Consider the following 13,530-nt stretch of genomic DNA (forward strand, 5'->3'; position numbering starts at 1 on the left):
GGCCAAACAGTCATGCGCACTTTCCTTGTTCTCCACGCAGGCTGCATTACAGAAATAGTCTTCTCTATCCAGACATTTTTCAGAGAGCTAAATTTCAAGAAACCTAAGGTGATAAAAAGATTACCCAACTAGTCCCGCTCCGCTATGATTTGGGGAGACATCCAATAAACGAGGTGGCAAGACTGCGCCCCGTACTGTTCTGGACACGCCTTAGAAGGTCCCCGGAGTTATGCCACTATGCTACTGCATTGACCGAATTGATACAACTAGATGTAGGTCACTAGATAGTCTGGTTATCCAAACTGAAACAGGTAGTGGGGGATATTGGTTTGGGAGAAGCCTGGGCGAGTCAGAACCCGACGCCCAAAGTAGTTGTAAAAAAGGGCTTACTGGGATTGGATGGCCGCAGTGAGAAGCGAGAACCGCGGTACCCTGACAGAAATTTACTTGATTGTGAAGCCTGCGCCTAAACTAGAATCCCTCCTGGATCTCATTGAGTCCCCGAAAGATAGGGCACTGTATTTGAAGTTCAGGTTTGGCACCCTTCCAGTGAACGATTTTAGAGCAGGATGGAGGGACCGGAGGGGGAGTGACTTGGGGTGTCCGGGCTGTGCATCCCCTGTGGAATCTGTCGCTCATTTCCTCTTCGCCTGCCCAGCATATGGCCAGGCGAGGAGAAGATGGTTGAAACACGTTTGTCTCAATTTGGATAGCAGAGACCATAAGGTGGCGGGATCACTGAAATAATATCGAAGGACAGAATATCGACCAACAAAAATATCGTTGACAAAATATCGAGAGACAAAATATCGAGTTTCTATCTACAAACAGGTAAGTACAAAAATATCGAGTTAAAAATATTGTTTACAAAAATATAGTTGTAAAAAATATCGACTTTAATAAAAACAATGTTTAATTACATTAATATAAAAAATTAATTACTAAAATATACTTAACAATACTTAAAATAACTTTTAATAATTAAATAATTAATGAAAGTAAAAAAATAATATTTTTTTAATCATATTTCTTAAAACATATATATATAGTAACAAAATGTAATTAAATAATAGCCAATATTATTAACGTACAAATACAAAAGAGTAAAAATTACTATTCTCACTCCAGTGGGTGCAACAGTAGGGAAAGCGTTGGATAGCGTAGGGGTTAAAATTACTATTCCCACTCCAAAGAGTGCAACAGTGGATATATGACGTTACAACGCAAATTTTACAACGCACTACCATTACAACGTAAGTATTGGTAAGTATATAATAATTTTTATAATTTAAATTATTTAAAATTAATTTAATATAATTTAATTTCATTTCATTTCATTAAACTAAATTAATGTAAATTTAATTTTACTTTATTTTTACACTGTACCCCTGTACCCCAAAAACCCAAAACTGACCCTGAACCCTAAAAAAAACCCTTTACCCAAAAAACCCAAAACTGACCCTGAACCCTAAAAATACCCCTTTACCCAAAAACTAAAAACTGACCCTGAACCCTAAAAATACCCCTTTACCCAAAAACCCAAAACTGACCCTGAACCCTAAAAATACCCCTTTACCCAAAAACTAAAAACTGACCCAGAACCCTAAAAATACCCCTTTACCCAAAAACTAAAAACTGACCCTGAACCATAAAAATACCCCTGTACCCAAAAACTAAAAACTGACCCTGAACCCAAAAAATACCCCTTTACCCAAAAACTAAAAACTGACCCTGAACCCTAAAAATACCCCTTTACCCAAAGGTTCAAACTTGATGCAAGACTCTCATAAAGATACCCCTATGTGTCATCTGCTCTCTGAGCACACTGATTTCACTGCCCAATTCACCTACCAGCCAAGTTCTAACCTCTTAGGAAAAGTAACATCGAAGAGATTGCAAATCAGATGCCGTTCCAATTCAGAAGTCAGTATCTGATTAATGGTTTACAACCGCAATTACAGTCGCAAAGTATTAATACATGCCATTGCAAATCACAATTAGGTGGGGACACAGCATTCAGATCAACTCCATATTTTGATGTGGAATAAGGTGCATAAAGCATTTTGTAAATCAGAAATGCTTTTCTGAGAAGCAAATAACATGTGTATTGGTAAAAAAACATGTTCCCCGAGGCGTGTATCTTAGTGCTGAGTAGTAAATGTTTATTGTTACCCAACTTAGGGCCGATTCCAATCTCGCTCGGAAGGTCCCCAAACACGATCCGACCATAAAAAGTACAAGCCGTTCGCGTGGTCTCTGCCTGATTCGTACAGCTGTACGAGCGAGCAAGTACTATGCGAGAAACGCAAAATCACTGACGAATCGCTTCCGGGTCCACACCGCTCCATACGCCTCGTCCGTAAGCAAACCGTGCCGTGCAATGGAGGCAAATTCCAACCGAGCCAGTACGATGCATGCGCCGGACAGCCGGATCAAGCTGAAGTTTCTGGCTCGCAAAACTTCCGGGAAGTTACCTTTGGGGTCCGCTTTGGACCCCCATCACCTGCAGCCTTACGACTCGTACACAGGGAGACGCCCAAGGGTCTCCCCAACGCAGGCATGCACGGTGCGGATGGCACCGACGCGTACCCACTGTAGGGGGCACCCTTGTGTGAGACGTACCCATTCAGTAAATGGGAGCCCATGTACTCGTCGTACGAACGGCTCCCATTGACTTCTATGGGAGTCTGACCGAACCAAGTCTGGCTGCATGCAGCCGCATCGTACTAGCTCGGTCGAACTGCAGGAGTCCGGCTCGGTCGGAAAACACTCCGGCTCGGTCGGTGAGCCTTCTAACCCAGATCGGAATCGGACCCTTAATGATACTCATTTTATTGACTTCAAAAGGATGAAAGGGTAAGTGGACCTGCCAGGATATGTACCTGTGACCATGAAGTCAAGCACAGGCCCCTCCACTGGACGCATTAGTCCACTTAGTCACTTATCTTTAACATTAAATTTTACTTAATACCATTTCATACTTTGGCTTGTTGCATTTTGCAAATGCAAAGCCTGTGATATTGCGAATCACAGACTTTGTAGGAGCAAAATGTAAGGATACGTGGGGCCTCAGATCACTTACAGAGAATGCCTTGCAAAAAGAGGTGCTCCGTGCCCCGCAGAACTTTGAAAGTCAGAAGAACCGTTTTCAGTTGATCGCAATAAGCCAGTTCAGATCACCAGGAATTCATTAGGCCCAGGGCAAATGTAAATTAATCTGGCATATTTTGCATACTTTTAGGATTTTCGTGTTACACTTGTTTAGCGAAATTCCTGAAATAACAGTAGTATGCCACATTGCATAATCACATTGCAGTTAGCGGTAAAATTCAAGCAGGATTGCAGGAACAATGTGAACAATCAAAACATGAGCTGATGCTGTTTGTGGTAATTTTGTTTTTTTTTGCTATTTTTCACACAGAATGTGTCCTTTTGTTGAAAATTGATGCAAGGCTGCATTTCTCGCCAAAACATTAGATACATTCCCCTAGTATTGAGTTTGTTTATTTGCAAATACATTCGGAGTTGCTGCTTCTATCACATCTTTGGAAATACCGATACATACCATTGATTTTTACAGTTTACATAGCATGTACGTGGCTCAAGGCCTTGATTAGAGCGTGGTCCGTGAGACTCAGACATTATCACAGGGTGCTGAGCCAAGGTCGGGATGTAAACCTAGCTCCTCAATTCCAAAAGCAGCAGTTGTAGGCACTTGGCCACATCTCCTCCCCTATTACGGAAGACTGATTCCTGTAGAATTTTTCTGGTGACACCGACTGCAGTATAATTAAAGGTGTTTTATGGAGGTCCATTTAAGAGTGTCAGTCAAAGAGATTTATTGAAAAAACACATTTAAAAAAAAATGTTAACCACATAAAATATTAGCAACTGGCATCACATTAGCATAGAGGAAGAAAACAACAAGTTAAAAACCTGCTTACCAGTAATTTTGGTTAACATCTCCATTTAAACAAATACAAAATAATCAATTGAAAGGTTATTATTTCTAAATGCACCTCTGCAGAAAGAGAACTCTCTCTGAGATATTAGCTGATAAATTACACTCTTTCCAAATATTAGCTACAAAGTGCAAAAAAGGCAATACTCGAACACATACCTTAAATGAAACAGAGAGATTGCAAATCCTTCACATCTGTTGCAGGCAGTCTGCAGAGTCACAGATCTATGCTTGGAATCCTGGTACCCCAGTGGGCAGGGACTGAGTCATCCTAACACCTGAGTACCCATGAGCCCGGGGACCGACTAGCTATAGTGTCTCACTTGATCTCTTACTCACTCACAGATGAACAAGTGATTAGACACCCCAGAACGCAACACTCCCGACTCTCTCAGGAATCGCGGTGGCAAGACACACCCTTTCGCTCGTGCTCTAGCATGCAGTATACATGCCACAATCAGTAGAAAAATGCCTAACACAAATATGGTCAGCATGGCAAGTAGTCCGTAAATCATAAAGGTATCTGTCATAATGAATGATTCACTAGCCTAACTTCCCTCCCCTTGTCTAGAAGCAATATGAATATATATTAGAAGATCTCTGGGTGTTGTCAGCTGACCCCGTACCTCTGTCTATAGATGGTAGATCTACCTCACAGGTGCTGTCATGCTCTTCTCCCTGGAAAGGTCCTGCTCCAAGTGTTCGTCACCTTTCCGTGTATCCTCATATGTCCAAAATACGCATTCCCCATCAACAGCTGCATGTACATGTTTTGTCTAGGTGCTAGGGCCTTGCCAGAACAGAATAACAAGGGACAATGTTGTATGACCTTGTCCACAAAGTTCAGACTAAATTCCAGGAATGGGCAAAGTGTAAAAAACAACAGAAAGTACTTATGTGAAAGTTGCAATAAGATTCAAGCAAATTTATGCGCAAAGCAGCGGACAGTCAGCTGTGTGCTCATGCTAACATAGGGAATACTACAATGCCCATCTGAGCCACGTGACACATCAAGCTATGTAAGACTTGGTATCAGCCGTGTTGCACAGAACAAGGCAGTAGCCAATAATGGGCAGGCACCTCAGTTAAATATTTACAGTAGGCACATGTATCTGCTGAAGATCATGTGGATATGTGCCCCGTATTGATATTAAGCTATCTGTAGGGAGTGAGGGGGGGACACCCAAGCTGTGTTTTAGAAGCAATACTAAACACTGACAATGTCTTATTAAATACAAACCATTGCCTGCAAGCGGAGTCATCTTGACATAAGTCACGGTTAGACAAATACCGAACATCTACCTATGTCGAATATCTAACTTTTCAACATTTTCAGTGCAAGTCAATACTTATACATACAATTTAATGCATATGTATGATTCTCAACATATTGCTCAATTCTTTGGTAAGGACCATACAAGGGCCCGCCTCTTCCTCTAGGTGCAGACCGCTTCCAGGTGTTGTATTTCTGAGATTTCTAGATCTTCTATGTCAGATGTGGGATGTTCAGCCATTCTCATCATTGTCTTTACTTACTATATCAATCAATCAATCAATTATTTATTCTAATGTCAAAGACAATCATAATAGATAAACATACAGAATGTAAAGTCACATATATTGTGCTTTAAAAACCACACAAAACAATCAATATCCTAAAAATCAAGATATTCACATCATGACACAGCTACTCACTATTTGTTTATGTATTTCATTTCAGTAGTGCCAGATGACGAAATAGTTATTTGAGAGAGCTCAAATGGAGCTAACCATGACAACTGGCCCAGACACCACAATAGTCCCTTGAGAGAGTTCCCATGAGAGCTAACCACGACCGTTGGCTCAGACGACACAATAGTTCCTTTAAAGAGCTCACATGAGAGCTAACCACGACCATTGGCTCAGACGACACAATAGTTCCTTGAGAGAGCTTGCAGAGAGCTAACCATGACCATTGGCTGAGACGACACACTAGTTCCTTGTGAGAGCTTGCATGAGAGCTAACCATGACCATTGACTGAGACAACACAATAGTTCCTTGAGAGAGCTTGCATGAGAGTTAATCGTGACCATTGGCTGAGACGACACACTAGTTCCTTGAGAGAGCTTGCATGAGAGCTAACCATGCCCATTGGCTCAGATGACACCTGGGGATCTGGGTTCGAGTCTTGGTAACGATGCCAAAACCTCCTGTGATTCTGGGCAAATCACTTAATCTCCCCGTGCCATAAATGAATGTGTGTCCTAATGTAACGTAACTGGTCCTATGTAAAGCGCTCTGATACCCGATTCAAATCAGGTCTAGTTCGTGCTATATAAAAATCTGCAACAAAAAAAAAAACATGACAACTGGCTCAGACACCACAATAGTTCCTTGAGAGAGTTCCCATGAGAGCTAATCACGACCTTTGGCTCAGACGACACAATAGTTTCTTGAGAGAGCTTGCATGAGTGCTAACCACGGCCATTGGCTCAGATGACACAATAGTTCCTTGAGAGAGCTCGCATGAGAGCTAACCATGACCATTGGCTGAGACGAGACAATAGTTCCTTGAGAGAGCTCGCATGAGAGCCATCCATGACCATTGGCTGAGATGACATAATAGTTCCTTGAGAAAGCTCACATGAGAGCTAACCATGCCCATTGGCTCAGACGACACAGTAGTTCCTTAAGAGAGCTCATATGAGAGCTAACCATGACGATTGGCTCAGACGACGCCATAGTTCCTGGAGAGAGCTCGCATGAGAGCTAACCATGACCATTGGCTCAGACAACACAATAGTTCCTTGAGAAAGATCACATGAGAGATAACCATGACAACTGGATCAGACGACACAATACTTCCTAGAGAGAGTTCTGATTAGAGCCAACCATGACCATTGGCTCAGATGACACAATAGTTCCTTGAGAGAGCTTGCATGAGACCTAACCATGACCATTGGGTGAGACGACACAATAGTTCCTTGAGAGAACTCTCATGAGAGCCAACCATGACCATTGGCTGAGACGACACAATAGTTCCTTGAGAGAGCTCACATGAGAGCTAACCATAGCCATTGGCTGAGACGACACAAATGTTCCTTGAGAGAGCTCTCATGAGAGCCAACCATGACCATTGGCTGAGGCGACACAATAGTTCCTTGAGAGAGTTTTCATGAGAGCCAACCATGACCACTGGCTGAGATGACACAATAGTTCCTTGAGAGAGCTCATATGAGAGCCAACCATGACCATTGGCTCAGACGACACCATAGTTCCTGGAGAGAGCTCACATGAGAGCTAACCATGATTATTGGCTCAGACGACACAATAGTTCCTTATGAGAGCTTGCATGAAAGCTAACCATTACCATTGGCTCAGACAACACAATACATCCTGGCGAGAGCGCACATGAGAGCTAACCATGACCATTGGCTCAGATGACACAATAGATCCTGGCGAGAGCGCACATGAGAGCTAACCATGACCATTGGCTAAAGAGGCAGCAGCCGGATACAGTTCAGATAGGGAGAGTGGAGCTGTGAGATTCTCTGGCTGCAGCGCTTGTCACTTAACTCTGCATTTACAGCACTTGCCACATAATCCACCAACAAATACTAAGAAAAAAGAGCTACTTGTCATGCATTACCGAGTCTTTCAGATCTCATTTACTGAATGTTGCAGTTGTGATAGACTGGTATTAATGAGATGCAACCTTTGCCCTGATAGTGCTGTTATGTGTTAAAATGATAAAATAATTAAATAATACTGCCCCAAAGAATCTATTGCCTTATGCAGCATATTTTCCCAGTTCTTGCTTCATAGTCTAGCAAACCTGCCACATAATTTGGTCTGCCACTGCTGCATAATTCCTGTTATCCTTGATAGAGAACAGCAAAGGAGGACAGGGGGCGTAAAGCACTAGGAGAACAGTGGTAACCCAGGGTTTATTTTTAGCAGAAAAAAACTGTTTTTACAATTACATATTTGCAAGTTATTCTTGACATGCTGAAAGTTGATGATGCTCTGAAATCTGGGAGGAGTGCCTTCCAAAGTCTGGCTCCTTGCTGACCTGTCAATCATATGATTGCCTCTCAGAATCTCTTGGGACAGCTATGAGAATTTAAATCCAAGGGGCATATTGACAAGCGGCAGTGATAATTATCGCTGACCGCTGTTAGCGTGAGAAAATCTATTGCCGGCTATCGCTGGAGATAATCTCCATGTTAGCGTTGTATTAACAACGTTTAACGCCATGGAGATAAAAATCCCAGCGATAGCGCGAATTATCGCTGTTTTCAATGGAATATCGCTGGTTTTCCAGCGATATTCCATAGAAAATGGCGATAACCTTGTTGATAGGGCAGGGTAATCTTAGCCATGTAATCCACCTCCCATTGGATTACACGGCTAAATCAGGTCACAAGCAGGAGTTAGGAAAGTAGCGTTAACTGTGGTTAGCGCTACTTTTCCTAACACTCTGCTTGTTAGCGTGCAGCTTGATAATAGGAGAAATGTCGTTTAGCGACATTTCTCCTATTATTTTCCTCTGGAACGCCCACTTTGCATGTCATTAGAAATGCAAAGCTGGGCGTTGTTGAAAGGCTCGCTAAATCAGCAAAACAAACGATGGCGTGTCTTTGCTGATAATGCGATGAAATTATCGCCGCTTTTCGGCTGAAAACGACCGCAAAAGCGGCAATAATTTCATATTGCCTCCTTGATAATATGCCCCTCAGCTCTTTATGCGGAGCCTGGCACAGTCGAGGACATCTCTGCCAATACTAAGCCTGCAACGAAGGGCCAAAGAGTTACTTAAATAGAGTCACCAACTTTTTCCTGGTCACTGAATGCACACGGGCAGAGGAACAGCAGCACGTTGCCACTACATACAACCAGGAAAAAAGTAAAAAAACAAAACTTTCAGCAAGAAAACTAACTTTGCTATGGCCATATCTTTCCATGAGTTTATTAGAGTTACTCTTTGAAATTTAGGCGTAAGCCAGAATTAAGTCAAGAGTAATTCACAGAAACATCTTTGTGAAGGGACAGATAATATTTAATTTCTAGGCATTGGGCCATATGTATCAACACATTTCCCCATAGACACAGAATAGGCAAAACCCTTTGATACATCTGGCCCAAGCTTGTTCTTTCCTAACTGAGACACCCTTGGGTCCTGATTCCACAGCACTCCATTCTTCCCAAATCCCCTCAATTTTTGTATTCTGCTCCCACCACATTGTGCAGACCCCAAACTCTCCCCCTAGGAATCAAACCCCCACTCAAGGCTTGAACCCACGGTATTGGAATCACTGCAAACTGTCTACTTCTATATCCCACAAGCCAGACAGAGAACATGAGCAAACAAATGGATTATCCTTGACAAATAAATGAAAACTGGATTTTCATAATGTAAAGAGCTGCGTAAACAAACCCCTGAACTGATAGGAGGCGAGGCAAAGCCTCTGCAAAAGACAATAATCAAAACGGGATGTCGGAAAGAAAAGAGGCCGCATTCGCACACCAAAAAATCATTTTAGGTAATTTAATTCACTGTAGCGTTTAATATAGAAAATCCTTTTTTCTTCAGACGCCGGGCACCTTGCCAACCTTGGAATTTAAATGCCTTTTAGTGCATAAGCTGAAAGAGTGAGTGTTTGTGCGTGCTTATGCAGACCTGGGTGGAAAATCCATATTACCAATTGCAAATAGTTTCGGATGGTTCCGGTTGGCAACCTATAGGATTTTTCGGACCTATCAAAGAATAGTGAGATTTTAAAAATGATTGGTTGGAACTAATTATTAGAGACTAATGGATCCATTGTTTTTCGTTGCCAATTTTTCCGACCAGAAGAAGTCAAAACTTTCTTTTTTGCTGGACACATGCATTCCAATGTGAAAACCCCTTATGCTTGCCCTGCTACTGGGTCCTGTGGAAACCATCAGCAACTGGTCAAATGGAACTTCTTCGTACATATGTATGGAAGGGCGCATTTCTGTTGATCTGGGTCTCTTCGGCTGTTTCTTTCTTTCAGACGGAGCACAGAAACACTTGGGGCCTTATTTATGAAAGCCTTGCGCCACTAGTACGTCACTTGTTCTCATTTTAAAAGTGACGCACCGGCGGCGCAAGGCCTTCATAAATAAGGCCCCTATCAATGTTTTTTGATGATTGTCTCCGAGCCAGTGGCATGTGCGAGACTCCCAAAGACACTTACCTGCAGCTACACATAAAGGAACATTCTGGACACCCCTACAGAATATCTTCCTCTGTCGATAGCTTAAGATCACAAACCGTGGAAGGAGATTTTTAAACACTGAGGGCCTCATTTATGAGGCCTTGCGTGAGTTTTGCGCTTCCGATGCGTCACTTTTTGTGACGCATCAGCGGCGTAAAACATGCTTCCTGATGCGCACTATTTATAAAGTGTAAACCCCTGCGCTACATTATACCTGCGTCAGGTATAATGTATGCAGAGGGGCCGTTCACCCGCAAAAAGCCTCGTAATAGTGACGCAGTGAAATCTATGAGATTTCACTGCGTCACTTTTAGGATGCTGTTGCGTCAAAATCTTGCGCCTGCCTCACAGCAGGCGTAAGACTGACGCAAGCCCTTTCACATGGGGCTTTCCCCATGTGAAAGGAAGCATTGCTGGAGTTGCGTCACTTTTGTGACACACTCCAGCAATGCGTCACTTTTGCGCCTACAGATACGTCAGAAATACTGACGTATCTGTAACTCCTTGCGACATGATGCGTCATATTATAAATATGACGCATCAATCATGTCGCAGGGAGAGCGCAGTAAAAAGTGACGCATCGCTGTTTTCACGCAGCGATGCGTCACTTTTCATAAATGAGGCCCTGAGAACACTGCCTGTTATTTAAATGAAGGAGGGTCCCTGAATTTTGCATCTAGTGGAACTACACATAGGAAGTGAAATAAATGCCTAGCACAGACACACCAAAAGGTGTCCAGTTAAGGGGTGTTTCATACAACGCTGGGTGATTTTGTGCATGTATTCTCTGCTGACAGAGGAGGAAAGTCTCATAATGAATATACATCTCAGCCCACAACAATATGAAAAGCTGCAGAGACTACATCAGTAGAATTAAGTTGCTTCCACAAAAGAGAATGTTATGCAAAGGAGTTAGAAGATGATGTTTGTGTTGTACATCGTGAACTTTAAAGGAACACACGCCAACATATTACATAGTCGACACTTCAGACAAATGGACAGTATTTATGTTGTCTTAACAAAATCATATGTTTGCACCTGTCTCTACATTGTGAAAAAAAGAAGTAAATCCGACATGTTATCATGAGAGTAAACAAATGTATGTGCAAGGGTGAGTAGTAAGTGACTCTGTGACTTTATGGCACGCTAAGAAACACACATAGCAAGCGCTCCAAAAGAAAACCCATAGGTCAGCAATTAAAATGCCATATAGTCAGAAAACTAAAAGCATCAAAGAACATACACTAGCTTTCAACTGGAAGCTACAGATCACACCTGTAGTCTAAAAGAAGGATCATCAGATCCTCATCACCAAAACCTAAGGGTACACAAATTGGACTGTTTAAGCATGCTCAAAATGCCATAGGCTTCCAACAAAAGGCAAAACATAAATACCACATAAAAGCCAAATATTGACAAAGCTAAAATCTTACTATACTTTTAAGAATTGATAAGATGAAGAAATTAATCTAATAGAAGTGTTTAGCTAGACAGAAAACAAGAATACAGGGATACTGATTGGACAGTGGTGGTGAAATAATGAGGTGAAGAAATGTATCCTTCAGTACAGAGCTGAAATCAGCAAAACAAATTACTAAAAAGTGAAAAACTGAATGGGAAACATAACTAAAGCAAAAACAAATCATGAGGCATGTTAGTGCCGGAAAATCAATACAGTGTGATTAATTGAACAATAATATTTAATGTAACATTAACACATGGAAATCCTATTTTTGAACCAGTTAGATAGTCTCTTGAAAGTGGGTCTGGCAAAGTGTGTGCCCTTGCCAGGGCGACATGGCAATTAAAACTGTGCACAGACAATACAGTGGCAGGTCTGAGTCACATCTGAAAAATTGTTACTTGTGTGGGTGGCACAACCAGTGCTGCAGGCCCACTAGTAGCAATTGAGATACAGGTGCTGGCACCCTCAGGGCACTTTACTAGGGACTTACCATTAAATCAAATATGCCAATCAAGGATAACCAATCATAATTACAATGTACAAAGGGAGCACTTGCACTTTGAGATTGATCAGCAGTGGCCAAGTGCCTAAAGCATCTAAGGCAGCAAAAACAAAATCAAGCACACAATAAAAAAATGCAGAAGTCGAGGCAAAATGTCAGGGGGACACCACGCCAAGGATGCCAAGTCAATCAATCAATCAATCAGAGTACTTGTAAAGCGCGCTACTTACCCGTGAGGGTCTCAAGGCGCTGAGGGGAGGGGGGTGCCACTACTGCTCAAAGAGCCAGGTCTTGAGGAGTCTTCTGAAGGCGAGTAGGTCATGGGTCTGCCGTAGGTGGGTAGGGAGGGTGTTCCAGGTCTTGCCGGCGAGGTAGGAGAAGGATCTGCCGCCGGAGGTCGTTCGTTGGATGCGGGGGACAGCGGCATGGGCGAGGCTGGTGGAGCTGAGCTTGCGGGTGGGGGTGTAGAAGCTGAGTCTGCTGTTCAGGTAGGCTGGTCAAGCGTTGTGGAGTGCTTTGTGTGCGTGGGTGAGGAGCTTGAAGGTGATCCTCTTGTCGACGGGGAGCCAGTGTAGGTCTCTCAGGTGAGGGGTGATGTGGCTGCGGCGGGGAACGTTGACAATCAGTCGGGCGGAGGCATTTTCGATGCGTTGTAGTCGTCATAGATGGTTGGCTGGGATTCCTGCATAGAGTGTGTTGCCATAGTCCAGTCTGCTGCTGACGAGGGCCTGTGTCACTGTTCTTCATGTTTCGGTCGGGATCCACTTGTAGATCCTGCGGAGAGTGCGGAGGGTGTTGTAGCAGGAGGAGGAGACGGCGTTGACCTGCTTAGATATGGAGAGGGAAGAGTCGAGGATGAATCCTAGGTTGCGTGCGTGGTTGGTGGGTGTTGGTGCTGTTCCCAGTGTGGTCGGCCACCAGGAGTCGTCCCAGGCTGAGGGGGTGGGCCCGAGGATGAGGACCTCAGTCTTGTCCGAGTTCAGTTTCAGACGGCTGCTCCTCATCCAGTCCGTGACAGCCTTCATTCCCTTGTGGAGGTTTGTTTTGGCGGTGTGTGGGTCCTTGGTGAGGGAGAGGATGAGCTGGGTGTAGTCGGCGTAGGAGATGATGTTGAGGTCGTGATGGCGGGCCACTTGTGCGAGGGGGCAATGTAGACATTGAACAGCGTCGGCTGAGGGATGAGCCCTGGGGAACGCCGCAGATGATGTCGGTGGCTTCGGATCGGAAGGGTGGGAGGCTGACGCTCTGGGTTCTGCCGGCGGGGAAGGATGTGGTCCAGTCAAGGGCCTTCTCTTGGATTCCGGCTTCATGGAGGCGTGTCTTTAGAGTGCGATGGCAGACCGTGTCGAAGGCGGCTGACAGGTCCAGGAGGATGAGGGC

This window comes from Lissotriton helveticus, chromosome 4_2, assembly GCF_964261635.1.
Source record: "Lissotriton helveticus chromosome 4_2, aLisHel1.1, whole genome shotgun sequence".
Taxonomy (NCBI): domain Eukaryota; kingdom Metazoa; phylum Chordata; class Amphibia; order Caudata; family Salamandridae; genus Lissotriton; species Lissotriton helveticus.